Source organism: Anomalospiza imberbis, chromosome 3 (assembly GCF_031753505.1).
Source record: "Anomalospiza imberbis isolate Cuckoo-Finch-1a 21T00152 chromosome 3, ASM3175350v1, whole genome shotgun sequence".
In the NCBI taxonomy this organism is placed as follows: domain Eukaryota; kingdom Metazoa; phylum Chordata; class Aves; order Passeriformes; family Viduidae; genus Anomalospiza; species Anomalospiza imberbis.
The window spans coordinates 10034062-10062005 of NC_089683.1; the positions used below are offsets into that span (position 1 = coordinate 10034062).

The following is a 27944-nucleotide window of genomic DNA, read 5'->3' on the forward strand; positions in this document are numbered from 1 at the left end:
CAAATTCACAGCCTTAGTTTAGTTATGCAGAGAGAAAAAATTCAGCTTTATGTCATCTTCTCACTCCAGAACCAAGACACACGTATAGTCAGTGGTTTGCAATTCAGAGCTACCCCAAGGCTGCTCTACAGCCACCTGGGCTGGTTCCAGAGGGACAGGTTCCCAAGATTAAATTGCTTGCTAGTTAAAATGCAAGCAATTGCACTTCAATTATTGAGTAAGCATCTGAAGAATGTTTCATATTCTCATTTCTGAGCAAGGACTTGTGGTGTCTGTCAAAGTTCTAGTGAGGATCAGGTTTTGCTTTGTGCAGCATCGAGCACACAGATCTCACCTGAGAAAGAAACAACTGGGCATAACCTGAACAAGCCCTATCTTTAATCATGTGCTTCCTCTGGTTGCTCCATCTCTGCCTGTAGAGAGAGGCACTTGATATAGAGGTAGACTGGATAAGCAAAGGGTTATTGTTATTTCTTTCACCATTACATCAGGAAAGATGACAATTTTTCCTGTGGAAAAGCCTTTGAGGACTTTCCTTCTGCAGACACACCAGGTCAATCTTTTTCCTTTACACTGGGGCAGAGCTGCAGCTTTTTCCACTCAAATATGGAAAATACATCAGAGTGTCTGTGATCCAATCATGCTCTAATCAAGTGGCATTCTTCTGGCCCCTTAATCAGACACTCCAGGAAACCCCCAGGGATGCTGGGCACAGCTGAGGATGTACAGCCAGTGGGGTTATGGCAGGATGAAGGCACTGAGCACCTCAGGAAGGGAATGGCAAGTGTCATCTCTCTCTCTCCATCCTCCCAGCTGAGCAGCCACAGATGTTCAGTGATGGTGACAGCACAGGACACCTGAGCCCCAGGCACAGTGCTCAGTTACAGATCAGATCCATCTCCCTTTGCTTTGTTTTCCAGTGGGTAGCTCCTGGTTTCTGGTGCAAGCTCACTTTCTTCAGAGCACGTGTTGAGGTCATGAAGTGACAACTCCCATAAATCAGCAGAAGCCAAACACATTAATCCAGGAACAGAAGGAGGTATTCAGCTAGTTCGGCAATTTTTAGCTTAGAAGACTGTTCCAAGGGTTGAAACACTGCCAGTCTGGAGGATAAACATCACTCTCTGTTCCTTTTCATTTTGTACCAGGAGGTGTTTGGGGTCTTTGCAGCACAAAATCAAACTTAGGAGGGTGAGAGAGAGATTGGATTTATTTGCACAAGGTTGAGGTGGGCCCTGCTTCCAGCCCCGCTTCTTCCAAACATCTCATATGTGATTTCAGATCTGTTTCTGATGGCCAGACCCAACAAGAGGCAAGACCTCCTCAGCCTTAGTGACACTATTGTGTCTGGGGTCAGACAGGTAAATTTTAAGCATGTGAGGTACACAAGTTAATTGAAAGCTGGGTATCCCTGTCTCTATTTCAGCTAGATTTTGCACACCATTTAACTGAGGGCACATTGGTTTTGGGCCAGACCATGCTGCAGGTAGTGCTGCTCTTCTTGAAAGCACCAAGTCTGCACCTACAGCCTGGGTCTGAGCTACTGGGGTGATGCCCATTGCTTCTGCTGGCTTTTGCATGTCCTTTCACAGCAGTGGTGATGTGCAGAGCCTCTTATCACTTGTGAAATCAAAAGCTAAACAGATTCCAGGCAAGGTAATGTGTTAGTAGGCAGCATTTTGGGTAAGCAGCATAATAGTTTATGTAAATAAGTGAGAGGTTTTTCCTGTTTATTCTCCTTCCCCATGAAGAAAGCGGAGGCTATATCCATATCAGCAAAATCATCCTGAAGGTCCAGGTTTGCAGGTTTGAGCCCTGAAACCTGATCACAGGTGCTGCTAAATTGGCAGCACTGGCATAGCTCAGGGCTGGGCCACTAGCATGGCCCTTGCAATCTCTGGGAACAGTTTAGGATTTAACAGGGACCAGAGGCTCTTCCCAATTTCCTGTTTGAATGTGGGCAGCCTGGCTGGAGATGTGGAGATGCCATTAATGGGCAGAAAACCTGCCTAAGGTTGGGGAACGCTTCCTGGCATTTTAAATTCCCCAGTGAGGATATACCCTAAAAGTATGTGTGTGTGTATCCTTGGGATAACTGCAACCTAACAGCAGCTCTGCAGGGTAAAGGGACAAATTCACATAGGCCTGGGTTAGACTAGGAAAAAAGCAACACCTTAGACTGTAGGTCTAAGCAAAATTACATGAAGTATAAAGTAACCCCCATTGTGAGCAGGAACTGCTTAATAGGGTGAGTTACACTTTGGTTAACCACAACAATCCCATCTCCATGGAGTGTGGAATATTGTTTTATCTACCACAACTACCCATGGCTGTGCTTAAGATATCATTTCCTGCTGCTGGCACGTGTTCAGTCTCAGCAGAGGGTGCGAGGAACCCTCCCTTCCCTGGGGTGGTGGGGCCCATCCCGGGGCCATCCCCATCTGCCACTGGCTCCTGGGAAAGCGTGCCTGGGAAAACAACTTGGTTTCCTCTAGCATGTTATGGCTCTCATCCCTCCAGCTGCACAGGACAGGTAGCCCAAAGGGCAGCATGTGTTTTCAGCTGCCTGCCTGCTCAGGAGAGGGCTCTGAGCTGGGCAGTGCCTCCTGGACGGCTCTCACTGAGCCACCCTGCTCATCATGTCCCACAGCACATTAGGACTTTCTCTTGCCCATTCCCCTTCCCATGTTTGTCCCTCCCACCAGCAGCACTCTCTCGCCATTCCACCACCCCGTGTGAGTTCTGTCAGCAGCAGCTCTGCCCCTTCACTCTGTCCCTGCCACCGATGGGGCAAACCAGGGCACTGGGGCCAAGCTTCAGCCTGGGCTCCCTGGCTGCTGGGGAAGCACACGCACCCCAGCCCCCATCTCTCACTTCTTCTGCTTTGACAGATTTCCAGGACTATTCCTGTTGCAGACCAGGGATGCTCCTGGATTTTTGGCAGCTTTTCAGTTGGGGGAGTTTGTTCGCACCCGGCTCGAATGATGGGATATGTGTACAGTACCAGGAAAATGTAAATTTTTTGTAAAGTCCTACATATGAAGACAAGGTTTCACAACAAGAAGCATGGAAATGAGGTGGCTGGCTGCTGCCTGCTCCCATTCTCTAATTTCAGGAATCCTGTGTCTTGCTGAGAAGAAGGAACACATATTTTAGATTTTACTTTAAACTAAAATAGACCCAGGATATAAGTGGGAGCATGGATTGCTCTCAGTGTCCTTCAGAAAACAAATCTGTGAGATTCCAGTCAGAAGTGATGAGCCAGTCCTTCAATTTCTAATAATAAATGCACAGTCCATATAAACATATGGTGCTGTTGGGACAGAGATGCAGCAGATATAAATCTTCAGTGACTGCTTGACTTCACGTTTGGTATGTGCCTTGCATCCACTGACACATCACATCCGGCCAAGGGCCACCATAAATTTTACCAATTTCACATTATCTTAATCCTTTCTCTTACAAGAACCTGGAGGAATGCAGCATTTTCTCCAGTACATGCAGTGTTGCTATTTATAACTCTGGATCTATCAGGATGGTTTTTGATGGTTTTTTTCCCCCTGAAATCTTAGAATAGTTCAACCAAGTGAAAAACAAATCATCTTTCATTTCTTTATTTACTGTGTTTAAGTACCAGGGCTGAGAACGTGGAAACTATCCTAATAATGTAGTCTCAGATCATCCTGGATTCTCGTAGACTATTTATCTAAGATCAGAAGGACAGCAATCCAGTATCCACTGTGTGATCCATAGGGAGCCATAAAAAGTCTTGCCTCACAGAAATTAATGTCTGTGTTCAATCATTCTGCATAAATAACAGACCAGACCCAACAATGCCCTAAATTTGCAGAAATTCACCCATCTGCAGTCACTAATCTTGTCTGCAGAAAGGCACACGTGCTCTGGGACCAGCAGTGCTACTGTGCCCACTGAGACCAGGCAGAGGCAAGTGTCTATAATTACCCAGTTCTTCCACACTCACACATTTCCATATCATTCACCTGTTACAGCGGTCACTAAACCAGAGTGGGCTCTTTGCAGAAGGAACTTTTGCTTTATTCCTGGCTTATAGAGAGCTTGGCACCAGAGGAGCCCATCTCCCTAAGGAGGGGCATTGCAACGAGAGTAACAGCAGTGGTTTGAGTCCTGGCCTCCCTTCCACTTGCTTACGTATCCATGCACGTACACACACATACCCAGACTCCCCAGGGCCCATTAGCAGCCCCTCAGGAGGCTGGATTCTGACCTAACTTACAACAATTTTATAATGACTAACGAAATTTACCTTGGTAGGAATTGCTGCTGATTTATACATGCTCCAGAAACAGGCTCTGCACAGGCACTGCTGGAGTTAGGTGTGTGTGTTTATCCTTTCCAGGAGATGAAGAACAGAAACAGGAACCTCAAACACAGGCAGAAAGCAGCAGAGGCAGTCACTTCCAGTGGCACACTGGGAGAGATCCCTGTGCCAGCCTGCCTAGCTCTTCCCATACACCGTTGGATGCTGGTCACACTCCTGCTCCTCCTATTCCTGCAAGGGGGCCAGGGTGTGCCCAGACCTGCCACCCTCCATTGCCATTTATTTCACTCCCAAGGCAGGTTTCTTTCATATCAGGGTTATTTTTGCAGCTGTAGGGATATTTTTCCCCCAGTGACACACTGTGATTTGCTCATGCCCAGAAGAGGTAAGCACCAGGCTTGCCACAGGTTTCCCTGGGGCGAAAGGGTGTACACCATGTGGGAAGAGATGATGGCTTAAAGAAAATAAGGGAAAAGGCTACATCTCAGTGGCACGTACCAGGTCAGCAAGATGAGACCCTCAGGCTGTGTCTACCTGGTTTTCAGGAAAGGTGAAGGCACTGGAAATTGAAACTGGGCTAGCTGAATGAGGAGGTAGAGCCTCTGGCCATAGCCTTGAGGTATCCTGTGCAGGAAGAGCAAAGATTTCCTGCAGCCTGATCCTTCTCTCCAGGTGCTTCCCAGCAGGGCGATCACACAGGTTCTTCCCCTAGGGTAGAGTGAAAGGCTCCAGTCATGCCAAGATGCCACAGGTGGCTTCACATGCCACGAATGTGTCACGAGGTCTCATGGAGGGTTTCACACTCCAACCACTCCCACCTTCCCTCCTGCCAGACAAGGACCCCGCTGCAGCCATACTCGTGAGGGAGCAAGGCACACCAGTGAGCCCAGGCTCCCCCAGCACCTCTCCAGATCCTCCCCCCAGAGCAGAACACTGCTAGGAGGAGCCCAGCTCAACGCATGGAAACCAGGCAGCCACAGCCTGAGGGTCTCCTCTTGCTGGCCTGATATGTGTCACTGAGGAGCAGCTCCCCATTCACCCCAGCACATCTCAGGAGAAATTCTACCATTACTGACTAATTAGGAGCAGATGGGATTTACTCCAATCAAACTGAGGAATCCCATCAAACAAGTTCCCAGTGCTGTAACAGTAGGTCAGCTATACAGGGGAATTTGCAAAATTTCTGGTTGGGAAAGGAAGGTTGAGAAGAGATAAGATCACTTACTGCTGCATCGGAGCATAAATGTGATCTTTCTTCTTCCTCTCTCTTGTGTGTGAAAAGTTTTAGATGCATTTATCTGTAGGAATATAATTCTGCTTGAATGCCTTCTGCTTTGTCTGTTTCCCAATCTAAGTGGAACAAATTATTTTAGAAGTCCACAAAGAACCTTTATCAGCTAAAACATCCTCAGTGTTCTGAGATAAGGATTTATTCCAGCAGCTTCAAAACTGTCTTGCTGCCCCTCCCCAGTGTGGGGGTTTATGGACTCTAAGATTTGGTCATAAATTGTGCAAGGGCTCCCAGCATTTTTAATTAATGTAAAATTTGCATTTTAATGAAGGGGGTGATGGAGCCTTCCAGCAACAGAAACAATTACATATCGACCTGATGAAATAGCAGCAGGATTGCTGCAGTGAGCATGCTTAGTTTGGTTCTGATGGATTCAGCTGTGGTGTCCCAGCTCTACCCACACTGAATGAGCAGAGGTGAAATACCCTGGAGCAAACACCAGGAGAAACCTCCTGGGAGTCCTGCTGATCTGGGCAGCTCACACCAGGTGTCAGCAGATTCACTCACCTCTTGGGATTTGCTCAAGGAGCAGGGAGGAGAATGAGAAAGATATTGAGGTGTCTTTCCTTTGTTCCCAGCTCTGGGTCCTGGATGCTCTCAGGGAAGATCCAGGGCCGACCTTTCCCTAACACTGGGTGTATGAGAGAAGATACTCTGCACTGGTTTGTGCTTTTCCAGATTTTCTGTCCTAAGCAGGGTCAAATGGCAATTTGGCTCAGTTTCTCCATTCAAATCAGCATGAGATACAGAAAGTTATTTTCACCACTTCTACAAACCCTTCATCATATAATGCAATTTCCCTTTTTTCCAAATGATCTCTATAGCTTCATTTCAATTTGCAGGGCCTGCTTGAAAATCTCCATTGCTTGGCAGTGCATCAAGAGGACAATTGTTGGAGTGGTTTTTGTCTCAGGGAGCTTGTCTCAGCATGCATTCCTCAGTGCAGGGCCAAGGCACTAGAAAATGTTTTGCATCCAGGAATTATTTATAAAGCAAAGAGGAAGTTTAAGATGACAGGAAACATTAAGACTTTCCAGCCTGTTGAACAGAGGGGAACATAATACGGTTTCCTAGCAGGTCTTGCTGGTTCACAAGATATTTTATACATTTCCTCTCTCCGGATGCTATGCAGTAAGTAACAAATGAGTGGCCTGGAAGTGTTTTATTTTGTTGGGGTTTTTTTTTCATTTAGACAGGGATAAATAAAATCTCAGTCAAGCTGAGAATTTATTTCAGATCATTTCAATGCAAATTCAGTCTTATTTTTTTGACCACTGTCCTCCCCAACTCACCGACCCCAACAAGAGTATGAGCTGTACTTATACCCAAGTCTTTAGGAACAGCAGAGCAGATGAGGTGTCACAAGTGGTTCTGGATCAATATACCTGACTGCCTCTGTCTTATTATGAAGTTAAACACAGGGAACAGGATCTCCCCGAGAACTGATTCATCTTCTGACCACTGACTACCAGAATAGAAGGGGACAGAACCAGCAAGGGCAGTTGAAGCAGGATATTTTATCTGAACATCACAGCAGGAAAGCTTTTTGGTAAATCTCCTAAAATGATACCAGAGTGAGGTTTATGCTGTAAGTTTTGGAAGCAAGAGAATCAGGCAGATTTAGCCAACCACAGTAATGGAGTTTTCCTAGACCAGCCTTTGAGAAGACCTTTAACTCCTGGCTGTACTGCATTTGCTAAAAACTCAGCTCCTCTTAGTCTAAATAGCAGCTCTCCCCACCCTCATTTCTGTGGTCTTGACCTTGTGTGCAGCCTCTGTGGTTATGCTGGTATTATGTGATTCATTCCTCTGTGCTTTCACTGCCTTGTTTGCTCACTCACCCCTTGTTTTTCCACTGCTGGGGTAGAAGTGCATTACTTTCTGTTGTTATTGTGCTGTCAAATGCTATCTTGAGCAAACCTGCCTGCCACATACAATCTGTACCTCACAAAGCCCTCCTAAATGGGGATTTGCACAGCACGTAAGAGCATGCAAGGAAGGCAGCATGGGCACATGCAAACAGAAGAGCACCCCTGAACTGCAGCCAGGTCACAACAGAAAGGGAGGCAGCTGGCTTGGGGGTTTATATTATGCTTAAGTCTCAAATTAGGTGCTCGAGTGTCGGTTCTTTTTTCTGGGATCTCTATCTAGAGCATCCTTGGTCCATACTTGGTGCTTTTTCCATTCTTCTTGTTCTATTCATATAGGCAAAGAACATTTTCCCACTTTATATCTGTCAGGTCTAACTAATTTCCCCACTCAGCAGTTCTCATTTTGCATCTCCTCTTCCCTACCTCTGTCACAGCTATATCTATTTGTCATCTTTTATTTTCTTTCTTTCACTGAATCTCATTTGCTGTCTGCTTACCCTAGCATTGCCCTTTCCTGTGTATTTTCTTCTTTGGAATACCATTTCTGGATAGTTTTAGTATCTGTGACTTATCCATCCATCTTTTCCACTCTCCAGGCTCTGAGCTCCTCAGACCAGACAACTTTGTTAGTCACCTTAATTCGTAAAAATCCACCCCTTTGAATACTGGCAGCCCTGGCAAAGGATATACTTATGTTTATTCTTCATGCAGCATAAATTAGACTCCCTCACCGTCATGCAAACTGAGGCCATTTCTTAGAGCTACTTTTTTCTCAGCCACAGCATGACCAACATCAGGTACAGAAAATCAGAACAGTCAGTGTCTCCAGTCTCATTAGTCAATTAAATCCAAAACAGACACCAAGAAATAGTGCAGCTTCTTAAATCCTAACATAGTACCTGTGACTGAAATTTTAAAAAAAAAGAGAAAGGGTAAAATTCTTGTGTGCCCTCCTGAGAAGCAGCAGATGCTCTGAAGATGAAAGCAAATTCTTCAGTCTAACTTGCAGATTTATAAATTTCAGTGAGTTTACTATATTATTTGCTACTTGACCCTGTTATCCCCCATCAGCCTCAAATGTCAGGTGCCTCTAAAATAGAGGAATTCTTCTAATCTCAAAACTAATTATACAGTCGGGTCCTTGAACTTATTCTGTCCTCATGGGCTGTAGAAAAAAAAACACAAGACAATTTATTACTGCACATTTCTTGGCATTAGGGGGTTCTTTGAAATCTTGTAGAGATTTTTCAGTTTAGCAATGTAGGGGAACTTATTTCTTACAATAGACAATAAATGAATGTGAAAAATCGCTGATTTCTGCAAAGACCTGGTCATTGTTTTCCAGCTTTGTGCTTGAGGATTTGAAGAAACACTTAAGGTGATGGACACTTACAAAATGATAATTAAAAACTCACTAAGAAAAATATGTATGAAGTATAATTTTAAAATTATCTGCTTTCCTGAAGAGTCAAGGGAGGGCAGTTTTTGTGAAATGTTATATGTGTGCCTCTCACATATAAAATCCAATCTTGAAAAAGACAGCCCATAATTGCCACTAGTGCAAAAGATAATATGATCTACTTATAATGCATGTAACGTGTTTGTTTGGCTTCCAAAAAATGTCCTACATTTAGAGGAGCAATTCTACTCAGGGGATGGAGTTGTCTTTCAAACTGTGAACCCCCACCAACAATAAAACTTCTTAGGGATAAACTCTTCTCTAATTTAATGTTGTATCACCGTACACACAGACTTAGAATTCACCATTAGGCCTTATGAGAAGAATGGCTATTTTTAATCCAAAGTAAGGAAAAGTCACCATCCAATTTTGTTACCTGATGAAAAGGGGGAAAAAGAGATGTAAGACATTTTGTGAAACAGTAGATTTGCCCCTTAATATGAAGTTTCAGTCATTTCAGTACATTCAGCATAAGATACATGAGATGACATTGATCTGCTTGAATTTTGTCTGTTTTTTTTTCAGTTGTAGACATATTTATCTTGCTGTCATATATACAAATCCTTTTCCTTCCTGGTGGGACATGGACATGGACAGAGAAATGCCCAGGTTCAAAACTTTTGTCATTTCTGTGGGACTCTTAATACTGCCTTTTGACATTTCCCTCCCAAAACCTCATTAATGCAGAGCCGACAGCTCAGCTTCTTCTCAGTAACTAACCCTTGGCTGGAAAGGACTGTCTTTCTCACTTGCATACCAGCCAGCCCAGCACTCTGTGCAACCTCTCCAGATAACCTGCTCCAGGGCTCCACTGTCCTTAGCGTGGAAACCTCTTCTCCATGTGTTTGAACCTCTCAGGAGCATTTTGTGACTGCTGCACATCATCAAAAAGAGGATAGCTCTGCCTCCTCCAGCAGACACTGGCAGGTTGACATCAGGCTTCCCAAAAAGGTTGTTTGTTTTTTTTTTTCCCAGATTGAGAACTCCCACACCCCTTAGTGTCTCACAGGGCAAGTTCTCTGGCCATGGTCCCTCACTCAAGGCACTGGGGACAGAGGTGCAAAATGCTCTGTGGCCATGCTCCTAAAGAATCTTCCAGAAAGCTTCAAATCCCAAATTTGCTTAAGGTGAAGAATTGTTTAAATGCAGGACCCTGAAATATTTATTTTTTATGACTAAATCATATAATATTCAGGTTATGTGGCAGTGTATGCAAGCTATTTTTGTTGGTAGGTATCAATAATGGTTAGAAGAAAAGCTGACATATCCCACAACAAAATATGTTTGAGCAGGAAAAATTAGGTTTTCCAGGCTTATATGTATTTCTGAAAAACAAAATATATTTGTTTTAAAATTAACAACTGGAATTAAAAAGAATTTCAAACCAATATTGTAACTCAAATTTGCAACTTCAAAAATCAAGTCAGTTTTTGGTTATCATTAATGTAGGAGCGGTTTTTCCCCCACGAATAGGCAAACAATTTCCTTGGGGGAAAAAGAATTCTAATGCACTTTTGTGAATAATATTCATGGCAAAAAGGTGGGGGTTTTTCTAGTTTGCTTGTAGAGAACACATGATCACTCCCACTGCATGTCATAAATTTGCACAGTGGAGCACTCTTGGCAGTCTTCTGATGGGACCATTTTTTAAACTATAATAAGTAGATCTCCTCAGCCTCTCCTCCAGTCTTGTCATAAATCTGTCACACCAGCCCCTGGCTTTCCATTTCAGCCCACACACACCTGCCTCATCCCCTTATACTTTCTCTAACATACTTTATTTGTGCATAGCGGCTTCTCTCTGGAGGATCTCACAGCTTGGGTGTGCAGCTTGGCTTCCCATGCAGCAGGGCAAGTGCCAGTGAGGTTGTGCTGGCCAAAAGTGGTGAGAAGCAGCACAATTTGCACAAAAAACTCTTCTTCGGGTGAGGTCCCCATGGCAAGGAAGTTGTCCTGAAAGAAGGAGCAGAGGCTGTTAAAGCAGTTGGTGCTCCTCAACCTTGCCCAAGACAGGAATGCAAGACCAAGATCATAACCTTGTACAGATCTGGCAAGAGTTTCAGCACTTTCTTTCCACATTTGAACTGGAGGCTGCAACCCTTTCACTGCCATGCTCCTTTTGAATCTAAACAGAGCCCATCCCCCAGTTCCTTCTCCAAATTCACCTTCCAAATGTCTTTCAATATTATCTGTTCCTTTTTCTGAGTCTGGACACACCAGGCTATAGGAACAATAAATCCTGTAGCTCTCATACTGAGGTGCCCAAACAGTACTGCCAACTCTCCAAGTAGAACCATGGCCTTGTACCTGTTTAAATCACCATGCCTTCTTTGGGGCATGGTCAAAACTTCTGCCATCAGAAGTCACATTCAGAAATGTTTCATTTTCTGAGGGTCGCTCTCACAACTCCAGCACAGCTGACAGCACAGTCCTGTGTAAACTCCTTCCTCCCCAGCCTTGTCACATCCCAGCCTTCCTGGCTCCCACAGCCACAGCCTTTGTGCTGTTCCATTGCAGAGCCCAGCTGTGCCACAACTGCACCCCCAGCTCCCACAAATTGTCTGCAATAGATTCAAGAGCTGGAGAGCTGCCTCACCTTCCCATGCCCAGCTTAGCCAATTCTCTGCAGTGCCACATCTGCTGGGCCCCAGGAGCTGCAGCACTGCAGAGTCTCCAAACCTTGTCCCACACATGGCCAAGCCCCGCAGGCAGATCCATGAGGGCAGTTCTGTGGCACTGTGATCTCTCTGTGCTAACAATCCTTGTGCCAGCTGCAACCCTTTGGCACAACCAAGCAGCCACCATTATTCACCTGCACCCAGAAACCAAAGGAACTTTGCAGAAACTCATCCTCTCTTTAGAGACCATGCAGTGGAGGCTTCCAGTGAGGGCTTCAGGGTGAGAGTGAACAATGTGCAGCAGACTCCTGCCTCTTGCCACTGCCTTTGCCCGGACACATCACTCAACATCCTCGAGACTCTTTGTGAATGATCCTAGAGAAGGCACCTCTTCTGGTCATGAGCCAAGTGTACTGACCCTGTGGCAGAAAATGAACAAGAAACCCAACTTCTGACAAGCCTATGAGTTTACTTCAAACCCTTTGTGGGAGTCATTCCTCTAGACTGCAACAGGGCATCTCCTCTGCCCTGACTCAGGCTCCCACAGCATCAGTGATGAATCACATCCTCAAACAGCTTCTCTCTGTTCACTTTACTGGGAGTCCCAGACAGCTGGCTCGAACACAGGCAGCAACTCTGCAGATGTCCATGCTCAGACATCTGTCTTCCCTGCTCTGGGCCAGATGCTGGTGAGAAACAGATCCCTGTTCCTTCCCACCCCTTCAGTATTTCTAGAGCTGCCTGAAGGAGAACATGGGAGCTTTTCTCCTGAAAGGGGGCATCCAGGACTTGGCTCCAGTTCTGAGCTAAGTCCTCCACAGCTGCTTTTCCCTTGCTTCTTCTGCTTCTGCACCACAGTGGGACAAGCAGAAGTGACGGTGCTCTGAATGGGATGCTTCCTTCAGAGGTGGAATCAATACCCCATTCAGAAAAGTCAAAAGGCCATCTAAATTACCAAGTGCTTTTTTAGCATTCCATAGCCTTGGGATTGGGAGAGGAGATGAGGAAGATACTTTTGAGCCACTGTCCTCATTTTCCAGCTCCCTAGGTTGTTCATGAGACCCAGCTGGATCCTAAGCTTTAGATTTTCACCAGGAAAAATGAGGATATTTTCAATACCAGAATTTCTCATGCAATTTGGTAAATATTTCACTTTTAAAATCAACTTCGGGTCACCTGCTGCATCCTGGAGGTGGCCATAGCTCAGTGCTTTAATTTTTTTGTGGTACCCTGTTGACAGCCATGGGGATGGTCTCCCCCGATCCCTTCACATGCCACCCTATGTGAATCCATGTCCTCTAGGAATGTGTTTCTCATATTGCAGTGCCTTGGCCTCTGAGTGTTTATTTGAACAGACAGCTACAGCTGGGGATTTTTGTCTCTGCACAGACTTTGAACAGCTGCTTGCGGTTCCACCCAGCCCAGCTCCCACCCTCTGGTGGGAAGCGCATCAGGCTGGGAGGAGCAAAATAGCAGCAGTCCTGGGGATGCCATGGGTCTGCAGTGGGAGCGGGACACAGCACGGCCGGGCAGAGCAGGGAACCAGCTGCTGAACTGTACAGGCCAAATGTGGAGCTCCCTGACTGTCATCCATGAAAAATGGGGATTTTTTATAACACAAACGGGAGATGTGGGAAGGGCTGGGGAAGGGCTGGCGACATGGGAAGCAGTTTTGTGCACCATGGCTGCTCCTCTCCTCTGTGTGGGTCAGGCCCAGGGGAGCGTCACCGAGCTGGATGTGCTCTTATTACCCAGATATGTTCATGGCATTTGTAGATGGGCACTGAGCTCAGATGGTGGCATCAGTATAAGAAATTTTTACCACTTGGAATTAAAGAGTCCCAGGAGACTCTGCAAATACAAACTGTACTCTTCCAAGGATGTGGCTTATTACTGGCTTAACCCCAGTGGGTGAGCTGCCAATAAACAGTCCTGCTCTTCCACTGTCCCATCCCTGCAGTCGTCTTCTCCCTCCTCATCAGTTTTGCTGAGTGACACTGGAAGTTTTGTGGAATGGCTTTTCTGATCTGGCTGGAAAATAGGTTTAGCTCAGGTTTTAGGGTTTTTTGGCTGGGCTGATTTTCAAGCCTGATCACTGACCTGACCTGATATACTAAGCAGGCACAAGAGCACTGAGCTGATCCAAGGAATGGAGTTTAAAACACATGAAAAGACAACATGCCTGTGCAAACAAGGTCAAGCAGCAGACAAGATCTCATGGTTACAACCTGGCACAGCTGCTTTTTCCATGCAGTGCCTCACAATGTGTTAGTTTGCTGATGGTGCTGCTGCAGCGGAGGTTCACTCCACAGGAGAAGACTTTCTCTTGGAGAGCCATCTTGGAGGCAAGCCTGAGCCTGGACTTTGTTCTTTCTCTGGAGAAATGTAAAATCTAAATTGCTCTGAAGGGGGTGAGAAGATCACCTGGATTTCTTCCAAACATGATCCCAGACACATCAAGATTTTTTCCCTCTGTCCAAAAAACAGTAGAAGAAATTCAAAATGTCTCTGTGGTTAAGCAGAAGGCTTGCACTAGCAGTTCTTCAGAGTGAGCTGTTGTTCAGATACTGCCCTTATCACGGCAAAAAATCAACAATGGTTTTCTCTCCTCTCCCACCTGCCCAACAGGTCTTCAAGGAGAGGAGAGAAAACACACCCAGGATCAAAATTTTGTGTTGCAAAGAGCATGGTGATTTGAATCATCCTGAAATTTCATGTCTTCACAAAAGTAATGTTCTCTCAAAACTACTGCTTTGGTAAGATGTAATTTTTAAATTTTAAACTGCGATATCCAACACTGCAGTGAAAAACAAATCAAAAATCCCACTTAAAAAAAAATGTTTTATTCTGAAAGTATGTTGAAGCCAGACACATCTACATAATGTGAATCTTCTCTTTTGAAGTAAAATCTCAGGCTAAATAAACATAGCCTTAGAGTGTATTTTCATAGCAAATGATTCTTTACAAATGCAAAATAATTTCTTAGCAAGTTATACACCAAAACTCAGGAATGTGGGAAATCCAGATCAGGAGCAAGTGGAGAGTGTGCCTACTTGGGTTCTTTGTTAATTAAGATGGATTAAATCTTTGCTGTGGACTGGAGATTTCTCAAAGGTGGGGCAGAAAGGTGTTGTCTCTGGTGAGATTAGGAAATCTTTATTTTCGTTTCCACTGCTAATACCCCAGACAATATAAATGTGCAGAATGTGATCTAATAAAAGCTTTCAGTCTCAGCTGAGGCTTTACATTCCAGCTGTCAGGTTTTCACTTGTTTACCTTGGAGCCTGGCTTCAAGGGATACGATAGAAGAGATAATTGGAGTGGAGTGGCTGCCAGAAAGAGAAAAAAAATGTTTCAATAAAAAGTATTTTATTCTGGTATGGATACTTATATGAACAAATGGCACCCTTGAGTACAAACCAGAAATAATCCTAAGCATTTCTCTCCCTCCCTCTCTCCCCATACCTGCCCGGCAGCAGGTTTCATACCACACACAACATCACTGCACACAGATTTCTATCAGTGTTTCACTGCAATGGGGCCCAGGAGCCCAGGTCTAACAGGACCTCACACTTTGAACTCTGCTTCCCTCCCTGTAGCAACCCAAATCTAGCTTTCACAAGAGACAAAAGGTTTTCAGGTTGTCCAGCCCCAACCTTTGAAAACATGTTCAAAATCAAGTGACCTTCTTATTTATTAATAGAACCTCTTTTAACAAAACCTTCTGGAGGAAGTACTGTGTTTACATGCTGACCCTGTTGTCAGAAAGTCAGAAACCCAAAGTCTGACTGCAACAGAAAGTCACAGGCAAAATATCTATAAGCTATATATGGCTCATATTGAATTTTGCTGCACAGCCCTGTCTCCCTGGGCCCCCTTGGCAGCTAAGTCTGAAAACTGGATAAACTATTTCATCTGGCCCTTCAAATCAACTAACTAGCTCTATAGCAAATCATTAAATTAGTATGGCAGATGAGAAATCCCTGTCACTGCACATTTTCATTATTACCTCCTAAGGGAACTTGAACTCCACGGAAGATGTGGCCAGTTAAACCAGCAACTGAAAGCCCACGTGAGCATCTCGTGTATCCCAGCCGTGATGGGAACTGGGATGCTGGGAGTGGTGAGCAGCACCCCCAGCCAAGCTGGTTTTGTCATCTCTAGCTGGGAGCTGCTGCCTCTGTGCCAGACAAGCTACTGGAGTGTGGCTTCATGCCCAGTCCTGGACTGCAGGATGAAAGATGTCCCTGGGGCTAAAGCTGTGCACATGGTAGGACCAGCTCCTGACTTGGGGAGTGACAGTGCATGACCTTCCTACACCCCAACAGCATCTTGGAGCTGGTAATGGCTCTCCTGCACCTGCAGAGGTGATGGGTCAGTCCAGCTCCCTCACCTCACTACCTGCAGGAGCACCTAGACCAGCACAGGCAGCCCTGGTTTAAAAAGGTTTAAGATGCTGTGGCCTTTGCCATCATGATTGCTGTGGTGTAATTTGAAAGTCTGGTCTGTCCTTCCAGATCCAGTCCTGCATGGGCCAGGAAGTCTGCCCTTGATGACTTTGTGGGAAGCCAGAACCCACCACTTCTGCCCGGATCCTCATCTTTGGCTGCTTTCTTCTTCTAAAGCACTGCATTTAACTTTGTAAAGGCAATGTTAAACCCTTTAGGTTTCTCATTTGAACATGATTCTGCACGTCAGTGTCTTCACTGATAAATTTATGTATGAATTTCCAGTTCTTTTACACCTATCCTTCTTACCTTGTCCTAACAGGAGGAATGATTAATGACACCAATATGACTATGACCTTCTTAAGTGATAAATGACTTTTACATCAAGTATGCAAAGATCTGGGGTATGCCCAGGCCAGTGTCCCACTGCACACTGCAAAACAATGACAAAAATGAACTAAGAATCCTCTTTTTCACCAACTATCCAAGTCAACAATGTTTCCTTAATTAGACTGTTTGCTTTGATGTTTGTTTCTTAGCAGGAGGAAGTTTAAGAAACTAAGCTCCTGAACACCAATGGTGAGTATAAATTTTGTTTTTCTTAATGTTGTTGTTATTTTCCGGCCACATTTTTTACTGCTGAACACTTCCTGTGCAGGATTTCCACCAGACTTCTTACATGTTCTTGCCCCAATGTGCAGCTATGTTCATCCCTCACTAAAGACAGACACTCTCACACAGAGACAATCTGGTTTTTTAAATGCATATGGTGCTGTAGCAAAAGCTCATTTGGATAATCTTGAGGGAGCTATTCATCAAAGGCCTAAATATTTCAGAAATATTGTAAATTCCTTTTTATTTCGGATTTTAATATTCAATAGGCAGGGTCTGCTGCAAGTGACATGTGAGTAAATGCTGAATTGACCCCTCAGTGCTGCTTTGATTTCACTGATTTGCTGGAACATGGTGTTTGTGTACACAGTGGAAAAGAGTGTCAAAGCACTTTGATTTATGCCATATTTTTACTGCTCTCATTAATGCCATGCTGTGGCTTACCCTCTGGAATGACTGGGAGCTGATGGTGCTATGGACTCCTTTGGAAGGATCCTAATGTCTCACCATGGGTTCTCCCAGGGCTGGGAAGGGGCAGTTGGCTTTCTTAGATCCCAGCCCAAACTGTAAGAACTACCACAGAGTCTCCTCTTTGCTCTTTTTGGGCCATAATTTGGGATATGAGGCTTGGAAGAATGCAATGTTTCTCAAAATTCCTTCAAAGTCAAGCCCAGTGTGAGGCACTCCCAGAAAGCATTTCAAATAAGCAAAGCATGAGCTTTAAGTGTGTCAAAATAGCCCTTCTCCAGGAACTGCAGCAAAAAAAAAATAACTCCCACAGCTGGCTGGTCCCAGGTAGACCCAGCAGGAAAGGCACAAAAATGCAGAGTTGCTGGTGACACCTGAAGGGACTTGTCGGGGTGCTGCCTGCACCAGGCTGGTTCCTGAGGTACAAAGAGCCTGCCAGCTCACTGCTACTCAGAAACCTGAAATGGGAGACTCCAAACAAGCACAAAGCATCCAAGCAGTGAAGAAGAAAGCTCATTCCTGCTTTATCCAAACAGAGCCAGTTGTTGGTGAGCCCAAAGGGACAATAGAAATGCCACCGAGGTTGGGATCTCAATTTGTCAGCTCAGATTATCTGTGCATAAATCCCATGAAGCAGGGGGCATTCCTGCATGGTGTTGAGGGGCTGCTTGGCCTGCTCAGCCACCAAAGTGCCTGCCAGGGTTTTTGAACACACTTTCCTTTGGCAAAATGACTTGGCACATCCCAAGGCTGAGTCCCAAGCCTGGCATGGCGCCCTGATCCCTCATGGGGGTGGTAACAAAAGCCACCTACTCTTAGAGGAGACAGATGAAACCACAAGTTCAGAAAGATGTAAGAGCTTGAGTAGGGAGGTCAAGCCTTTTTAAGTGATCAGATTAGACAGAAACAATATTAATAAAAGGCCAGATACTGGTAGATTTAAAGCCACTGTGTAAAGACTTGCTGATTTGAATGGGTGCAAGGGAGAGCCTTGCAACAGCAGGGTTTGAGGGGACACTCCAGACTTAGACCCTGATGCTTTCAGGTCTTCTTTAGGCAAGGATGGGAAGCTGGACCACGTCCTCTCCATGGGTCCTTTCTGATCTGAATTATTCCCTGGGTCTGTGAACATGTTCTAAAAGTGTAGAAGAACTTCCTAAAGTTTCTGAAGTTTCTTGAGAAACTGATGGGTTAAGAAATGCATGTTTACTGTGTCTTCTGGTGAGTGTCCTTTGCTGAGACTGAAAATATCTCAGTTCTGTTGCTGGCACTGCCTCGGACTTTCTGGGTGATCCTGAAAATAAAAATAGTTGGACTAGGTGTCCCAGGAACACAACACCCTTTCTTTGCCAGGAGCCAAAACAGGTGCTGGGTAAACTGCTGAACCACTAATGCTGCATTTTAGTGCCCAAATGTTCAGGGATGAGAGCAACCCTCTCTTCCTTTGCTCTTTGCCTGTTTCTGGAGCTGAACTCTGTTTTGTCTCTGTGTTTTCAAGTGATCCAGAACAAGAAGACCCAAGTCTCACCAAGCCCTTGTTGCACTCAGCTGCAAACTCCTCTCTCCTCTGATTGCCCACAGGCACAGCACCATGAAAACATTGCCTTCTGTCACTTAATCTGTCACTGAAGAGCAAACCCTAGAGGATAAATTCAAAGACTGCTTGCTCTTTTTTTTTTTTAATGCAATTCAGAAACACATTTCCACTTCTCTTTGGATTTGAAGATGGTTTTACAAAGTGAGCTAGCACGCAATTCAGGCAGCAGTTTCCTCTTTGCAGGTGCATAATGTCAATCACACCCTCCTGCCTGAGCTTTGTCCTTCTGCCTGGCTTACTGACAGTGTAGGATGTACCAAGGATGGGAAAAGGATGGGACATGAGATAATAAATTCTCTGGCACTCAACTGCCCTCAGTGCAGAGTGCCTGTGCCAGGCAAAGTGCAAAATTCTCCTTCCACCAGAGCCTGCAGAGACAGGGGTTAGTTTGTTGTGATTTAGAGAATCCAAAGGTTTGTGCCAAACCCTAAACCCAACACTTGTGTTGTCACTGATACCATTGCAGGAGGGAGCCAGAGGCATCAAGCAGTAAATTCAAGAGAATTAAAAGCATCTGCTGCCGAGGACTGCCAGCCTGCATCTCCCTGCAGAGTCTTTTGAGGCAAGCAGTTTCAATATCCAAGTTAAATTTCCTTGAAAGCCACCTAAACCAAGCCAGCAATGCTGTCCCTCTTGCACACAGCAAGAGATAAAAGCCAACTGGAGCAACTATTTTACTGGAAATTCTAGATCTTTCTAGGACACTGCAAGAAAGTCTTGAGTTGGAAGGGACTTTAAAGATCATCTAGCTCCAAACCCCTTGCCATGAGCAGGAACATCACCCACCAGATGGGCTTGCTCAGGGCCCCATCCAACCTTGCCCTGTAGATCTTTGCAGAGCAGTCAGATACATGGTCATGATCAGTGAATGCAGACATAGGTGTCTATACACACATCTTTTGGCTGGATAAGAGTTCTCACATTGGTTGAAAACCTGTCCTAAGGAGTCTCCCATCTAAACAGGCATCCATGTGAGTCTAATTTTCACAGCCCTGTGAGTAATGCTCTGGATTCAGCATCTGGGATTCCAAAAGTGGAAAAAATGTGACCAGAGACAGTGACAGCACAGTTCCTTACAAAGGGATGGGAAAGAGGTCTGATTTATTATTTATAATCTAGAGGCAAACTTCATAAAGGAGGCAATAAGATAATTTTTCAGTGGACTGCATAAAGCTGAAAGAAGTGTCCTCTCAATCTCTTTAAATTCCTGTGAGCTGCAAGTGCTCCCATCTCAGCAGCAGTTTTCGCCAGAAGCCAGCTAGTGCTCTCAGTGCCTTTTGCCAATAGCAGCTATAATTACATTAAAAGGATGATTTGCAGAAGCAGAAGGAAGAGAACATGTGCAGAGAAATGTTAGACAACATCGTAAGGAGTTTGCACACTTCTGTTGTTCCAGCAAACCACTTACAATGACACTCACATGCTCCTATTTTCTCTCTGTATTTTGGAGATAAGACAATTTTGAATTATTTTGTGCGATTATCTGATAGATGCAGAACTTTGACTAATTGCAGCCATTCAAGGGGAGCTTGATGACCCCAAAACAATTCTCTGCTATGAATGGCCATTGTGATCCCATAAAAACAATGGTACGGGATGTAACACATCCTTTCCTGAGCTTCAGCAAAGGATGCTCAAATACAAGAACTTAAAAATGAAAAAAACATTTCTATGAAGTGAAAGTGAATGCAGTGTGTGCTGCCACTTCTCTTGGCATTTGTGTAAGTACATTTACCTCCCAATGCTGTCCTTTCTCCCTGAGCCTGAGCTGTAATTAGAATTCTACCTTTAAATCTGAGTGCAATTTGTAGGATTAATAGGGCATCCAGCAGCAATAATGGCAGTAATTACAAATGTGTTCGGTGTTCGGAACTAAAGAAAAATACACTAAAGATGAAAAATGCGATCACTCAAGAATTCTTTTGAAACAACACAGGCAGAAATGGGCAGGTTTGCATGGCTATAAATATCAGCAGCACAGAGCTTACATTATTTAGGGCACGTGTGTGATGAGCGCTATTCTGAAAGACTCTGGGCAGCGATAAAGCTTGAGAGCACAAGCGACCTGGGAAATATCAAAATATTATAATCTGCTTTGGAGACACACTGCTTTTCTTTATGGCTTGCAAAAATATACTGGAGATTCCAGCTGCACTCCGCTGCAGGAGCGTCTGTTTATGGCAAACGGAGAGGGAGAGTGCACGGGGAAGTATTGCTAAAGAAGTTGGCAATGGATCAGCATGAGCAACTTGGTAGCAAGTTACTTTAATGGCATTGTATATCCTATCCTGAGAGTCATGGAGAAACCTCTCAGGGAACAGTTTGTAACAATCACCTTCCAGTCATCCCACGTGTATCATCAGGATCAAAAGACATGCAGCGTGGACACAAGACAAACTGGTAGGGATCTTGGTAGTCACAAATTGTTCCTTGGGTCCATAGGAGAAATTCTTCTTGAATTTGGCAATGTCTTGAACACAAACTGTTCCCAATAAGCCATCAGGAGACCTAAATTTCTCTGTTTTTCTCATCTGCCCTCCAAAGAGCAGGAGGACAAACTGAATATGTTTAAACAACAAAGTACTGCAGCTCATCTCCTTATTTTATCATTTTTCATTTATCCATTGACCATTTTCCCAAGTAGCTCCTCTCAGACACTAATAAACTTGTACTATAATAAAACTGGGAAGTTTCCCATTTTTTCAACCTGTGAAATGAAGTATGAGAAGGTAGAACTTCTCTGATGTTTTTAACCCCAATCTGCTTCTTTATCCAGTTATCACACCATACAAGTCCAAGCTGTGCATCCAAGAGGAGTCTGACTCCAGGCGCTTGGTCTCAGCACATGCAGTACCACAAGGAACAAGCCACTTTGTGGGACTTCTGCAGTTCTTTCCTTGCTACCTGGGGAAACAAGGTCCTAAGCTGAAAATGTGACAGATGGTGTTGGTAGTTGATGAAATTAAACCAAAACCTTGTTCTGCAGAGCCAGGCAGAAATCTAACAGGTCTCTGCACCTTGGACAAGTCAAAATTAAATGTTTTCAATCTCAACCTGCACAGTGGTACTTCTCAATGCTGTTAGCAGTTTAGGCATTTAGGTCAGAGATAAGAGAATTGTTTCTTGTGACACACAACCATTTCACACAGCTGAGAGTAGGAGCACAAAGTGCCGCTGAAACAGCAGTCATCTCGTGACCCTGCTCTGAGCACTGATGCTGGAAGAGCTCTATCCAAACTCACAGGGCAGCTACTGCAGATCCAAGGCTCCAGGTATGGGTTAGATGGAAAAGACATGGGACCCACCCAGATTATCCTCTGCAGTCCCCTAAAGGCTGCTTGGAAGGTTGGACCAGCTGTCTCCACAGGCAGCAAGCCTGAGGAAAGTCCCCTGCTTGAACACACCAGGTGGGTTAACTATCCCCAGCCCACAGGAGGGTCTCTGAGAAGTTTGTGTCCCTGAGAAGTTGTGTCCCTGAGAAGTTTGGATGCCAGTGGGCTGGGAAGGCCCTGTGTGCAGAGCTGGCCCTAGAGCCTGAATGGTGTCCCAGCTGCTCTCATAAAAGTGTCATTAGACTCAATTTAGTTGTCTAACCAGCAGTGCCCAGTGCTATTAAGGCACCCTTTGGCCTTTGCTTCCTTACTGCTGCAAACTCTGTGCCCAGCTAGTAACCATGGCAGACATTTTGGCTGATTAAGGGCATCCCACATGCACAGAGTGGCTGTATTTCTGCTCAGAAACCAGGCCGACAATACTCAAATCTTCATTTTTTAAAAAATACTGTCATCCACAACACAAGCTCAAACTTACAAGATAGAATGCCTGTCAGTTCACGTTTCTGTATGCAGGATCCAGTGCATGTGGATGAAGATATAAATATGTGCCCAAACTTGTGCAAACGTTTGATGAGGAGAGCAGCAGCTCTCGCCAGTGGTTTCTGAATCTCATTTTCTAAATATACCTTGCCCGATTCACGGGAGGAACACGGTTTGGCACCTCCCGAGGGGAAACACAGATGTTTGGCTCCAAATCCCTGGAATTTCTTGAACTTCTGAGTACAAAAGGGGAGAGGTCAGAGGCTGAGCTGCACTATTTATTTTTACCCATTTTCTACCAATTGTTCAAAACCACGCACAGATAGGGCATTTCAAGACCCATGGGGTCTGCCTGCACAGCCTGGCAAATTCCAGTCATTCCTCCAGGCTGATGGGGGCTATTCAAGCCCCATTGAGGTAAAGTGGATCCACCAGCCCTCAGTCTGCTGAGGAAGGACCTGTTCCAGACAGACCACTCTGTCCCCAGACAGAACTCCCATCCCCACGGCACCCTCCTATGCTCCGTGAGGAAGAAATCCCAGGCCTCAGGAGGTGTCTCACCTGCCAGGAAGCTGGGTGCCCCACAGAGACAGGCCCAGGGAGGATGTACAATAGATTTCTTCCTTTACAAGCAGGACCACAAGAGAGAGAAGGAGTGAGGAGACACTTGCTGGACTTCAAATATTCCTTCCTGCACCTAGACTTCAATTTACTTAAATTAAAGGGAGTGGTGAGGGCACTGGAAAAGGTTTCCCAGAGAATCTGTGAATTCCCCATCTCTGGAAGTGTTCAAAGCAAGGTTGGATGTGGCCCTGAGCAACCTGATCTGATGGAAGATGTCCATGTCTGTGTCAGGGGGATTGGAACTAGGCCATCTTCAAAGTCCCTTCCAACCCAAAGCATCCTGTGAGTCTGTAAATTTCAGAATAAAAAAGTCTGCAGCATGTCCACAAAGTAAAAGGTAGTTTTTAGAACTAAGTCCTCAGGCTTCAGTCAAAAAACCCCTGCAGCCCTAACAAAAGAGCTGGGATCAGCATTGTCCCTTCTTGTGTCACTCTCCTAAGAGCAGGTGGTTGTTCCCACAAGGATGGGGACTGTCCCATAGCTATTTTCCCCAGCACAAGCAGTCACACACATGGCTATCAGAGAGCATCCCAGGCCTGGACACTCACTGGGATGGGCACCCAAAAGCTGATGTTCTCTGATTTGCCCCAACCCACATGGAGGAGCAGCCTCCAGATGCACCAAGTGCTTTCTGTGCCACCAGAGGATCTACATTCACCATGAAAGGTGAGCATGGGGCAGTTTCATCTCATTTTTTTTAAAGAAAAAAAAAAAGCTTAGAATCTTCTCCAGCTGCTTTTACTGTAAATATGTTCCATACTGAAAACTAAACACTGCAGGAACAACTGCAATAGTTCCCTAAACAGCAGGTCAGGGTGGCATGACTGCTGTGCCTGACATTATTGCTGATTAAATAATGGGAAAATACATCACAATTGCTGGGTCATGTCTCCCTTCTGCTCCCATGTCACCTTCAAGGACCACATTTGACCAGTACTTGTCACATGAAAATGTTCCCAGCTGGGAGGAAATTCCTGCCACAGAGGTGGCACTCATTCTGCGCTACTTTCAGGTATTTCTGTGGTGAAAAGAGAGAGAGATCTGAGACATCTGCATCCTGCAGTCTGTCCTGCTCACCCAAAGGCTTTTGAGACCAGAGGGGTTCATGCATCACCTGCAGCCTTCCCTTATGCTAGCTCTGAATCACCATCTGGCACTGGGTGGTTTCCAGCACCTGGGAAACATGAATATGGATCAATGAAGTCTTTTTTCCTCTCCTTCCCCCTGTCCCTGCCTTGGACATGCTCTGTGCTTGCATCTGCAGCTTCAAGGGCTGCAAATACCAATAAAGATCTAAGCAAATGAAATCTTCAGCCTGCATTCTCATTGAATGCAAACAAGATGCTTTTAGAAACAGCCCCATTTCATTCACTTATATGTTCTCGGCTGATTTAACCTCTCACAGAAGTTTTCTGGGTTGAGATGAAGTGGTAACATTCCATTCTGGTATCTCCTCTCTTTTTCTCCCCAGCCCCCAAGATGGTCTCAAATGCACTGTCATCCACCTTCCTACTACAACAGGTAGAAAATCTGTTTAGAAGTAGCTGCAAGAGCACAATCTCCTCTGTGGTCATTCCCACCATGCCTGCTCCAGGTCAGCACTACCAGGGCTAGCCAATCTACCTGAACTGGGCTCCTACAGCAAGTACTGAAGTGATCTCAGGGCATGCTGCAATCCAAACAAGTCTCCATGTAAGAGTTAAAGCAGTGCTTTGTCTTAACTACTGGATTAACATTTTGAAATTTAGATGTAGCCAGGTCTCTATTTTTTCCTGTATTTCTACAATACTTAACACAGCAGCACTCTGATTCATCCATGATGTTCCCAGGCATGGTCCCAAAACAAACAAGAAGTTGCAAATCTGGATCACCCACGGAAACGAAGAGGAGTGTGGCTTTATTTCCATTGGAGCAGAAGCACTCTCTGTATCATTTCCAGATCAAGAAGCAGACTCCAGGAGGTCCAAATTCTTTGGCCTGGCTACTAGACCTCAACTGGCTGACTGCAGGGGCACAGTACAGCTGGGTTAATAGTCACCATTCCTGTAAAGAAGTTTAATCACACAGTGCTGTTCATGACCCCTCCCACACTAGCAGCAGCCCTGTGAGGGTGTAGCTGGCACAACACCAGTCAGCAGGACCCTGCACCAGGCAGTGCTGGTGAAACTCCCTGCAGACAGCAGGGAAAGGCTGTGAACAGTCCTTTGAGGCCATGTTGCTCATGATACCCATGGCTGGAAATAAATAACCAACCATTTGCACCTCCAGTTTGTCTTCACTTAAATGGTGCATCCCTCTTACCACTGTACAAATTAATTTGGAACCTGACTTAATGAAGCATTCAGACATGTGCTCCAGTTCAGCCACTGGTCCTGCTGGAGCAGAGAGATGGGGTGATAGCAGGACAGATGCCAAGTTCATCCCTGTGTATTTGCCTCCGTATTGTAACCACTTTTGCAGGAAGATGCTGTCCCCCGCTCGATTTATTCCCAGGGGGAGAGCTGTGCAATCTCTGCTCTCCTATGTCCTCAGTGCATCCTCCTTGTCCCTGCTACCTGTCTTGGCAATGCTGGCAGACTTGTGGATTAGGCTGGATCTGCCCCAAAGTGCTGGTGTGGTCTTGCCATGGTTTAACCCCAGCTGGCAACTCACCCCCACACAGCCACTCTCTCACTCCTCCTGCTAGTGTGATGGGGGAGGGTAAAGTTGAGATAAAGACAGTTTGGTAAGGGAAGCAAAAGCTGCACACAAAAGCAAAGCAAAACAAGGAACCAGTTTACCCCTTCCCATGGGCAGGCTGGTGTTCAGCCATCACCAGGAGAGGAGGGCTTCATCACACCTAACTGTGATTTGTGAAGGTGAACACCATCATTCCAAATGTTCCATCCTTCCTCCTGCTCACCCCACTTTACATCCTGAGCATGATGCACATGCTATGGAATATCCCTGGGTCAGATGTCCTGGCTATGTCCCCTCCCAGCTCTTGTGCACCCCTTACTGGTGGGGGGAGATGAGGAGCAGAAAAGTCCTTGAGGCTGTGTAAACCCTACTGAGCAATAACAAAAACACCCCTGAGTTATCAGCACTGTTTCCAGCACAAATCCAAAACACAGTCCCATATCAGCTACTATGAAGAAAATGAACTCTACCCCAGCCCAAAACCAGCACGGGTCTCTACCCAGGGCAGTTTGCCACTGCTCTTTCATGCCCCAGTGCTGTGCAAAGGCAGTGGATGGGGTCGGCTACAGCCCAGATCTGGGCAGGCTGTATCCTTTGTGATTCTGGTTAGATGGAGTGTCACAAACCCAACAGGTCCGCAAATGCCACCAGCAAAAGAGCAAGGACAGGTTTTTCTGGCCCACTCCCAAGTGAAAAGTGGAAGCAGAGGCATGAAGCAAACAGACAAAAGGCCTCAGTAGAAATTGAGGATGCTCCATCCCTCAGAACAGCTTTCCACCTCTGAATATATGAAGTCCAAGTGCAAATATGGTCCTGCCCAGGGACAGATGATAAAGATTGATGCCATAAGCAAAGCAAGATCTTAAATCTCTTGATACAAGTGTGGGAAGCCACTCAGAGAAGCTAGAAATCATGCAAAATGATGGGGGCTATGAACTCAGGAGCTTAGCTCTGATCTGCTGGGATTGCTGTCATAACTCCAATCTTAGCACATCATCTGTTTAAGGAGATAGGAAGGGGGCAGGAGTGCAGGGGTGCTGTTATGTATCAAGTGTACATACCACTGCCAGCAGCCTGTCACTGGACGATGAAGAGCGTGGTGATGGAGCCACAGAGCCAGGGCATGCACGTGTGGAATGAAAGGGAAAGCAGTGAGGGCTCTTCTCTGGACCACCAGGACTGGGGAGCAGGAGAGCAAAATGTCTGGACCAACCCTCAAACTGCCAGAAAACGTACAAGGAAGGAGCTGTGATCCCCATCTGGGGCTGAGGGTGTCTGCTGGCAGTCAGACATCTCTGTGTTTATATTCCAGCTGCCTCCCGTGGAAAGTGCACAGAGTCTGGCATTTCAGAGCAAATGTGAAACAGCAGGGACTTTGATTCACAGCTAGGATTTATCTAGGTACTGTCTGTAGTCTTTGTGGTAAGGCTCAGATTTTACAGTTCACTGCCCCAGGTGGTGATTCATTGTGAGAGAGACCATTAAAAACAGATTTACAGAAGATATGAGAGAACTGCCCAAATTATCCACTAAGGCTAAGCAGAGTAATTTCTCTCCAGGCAGAATTAGACACCTTATCCTGGTCAGTCCCTTTTTCTTGCAGAAGAAAGATGCACAGATGAGCATTGTGCAGCCAGACTCTTCCTGTACCAGTAATGTGAGCAGAGAGAGGTCTGGGCCTTGGCCCTGGTGCTTCACACACTCCTGGATCTTCCTGCAAAACTCTTAGCACAAACTCCAGAACAGCTTAAGCCAGAGAAGAGTCTCCCCAAAGAGCAGTCTCCTCATTTGGAAAGGAAGAGACATCATCCTCATAGAAATCAGCTGGGCCATGAGGTACACATCACAATAAGCAGACAGGGAGCTTGCTGGTTTATTTACGCATTAGTACAGGCACAACATCAGACACTGGAGATCTGGTTTAGGTTCCTCTAGATCCACATCTTCCATCACTATGGAGGGTGTAAACTATATGATGTGGAGAGATAGGACACACTTTGTCTCTGCTGCTCAAGGAGTTCTAGTCTTGCAAAAACAGTAGACATTTATTGAAGCAGACACTGGACAGTTTATCCACGCACCCTTAAACTCATAGCACCTTGTACATTATAGCTATTGCTGGCCCAAAGAAGAATAAATTGTCTCATATAATGTGAAAGATC

At 45.5% G+C, this 27944-nt stretch overlaps 1 long non-coding RNA gene across 1 annotated transcript; it reads right to left on the minus strand.

The window, feature by feature from the left end:
* Nucleotides 1-19748: 19748 nt before the first annotated feature.
* On the minus strand, nucleotides 19749-20697 carry LOC137471994 (uncharacterized). Its single transcript, XR_010997951.1, has 2 exons — nucleotides 20085-20697; nucleotides 19749-19954 (listed from the first exon to the last, which is right to left on the minus strand). It is a non-coding gene; the product is annotated as an uncharacterized lncRNA (long non-coding RNA).
* Nucleotides 20698-27944: the final 7247 nt, after the last annotated feature.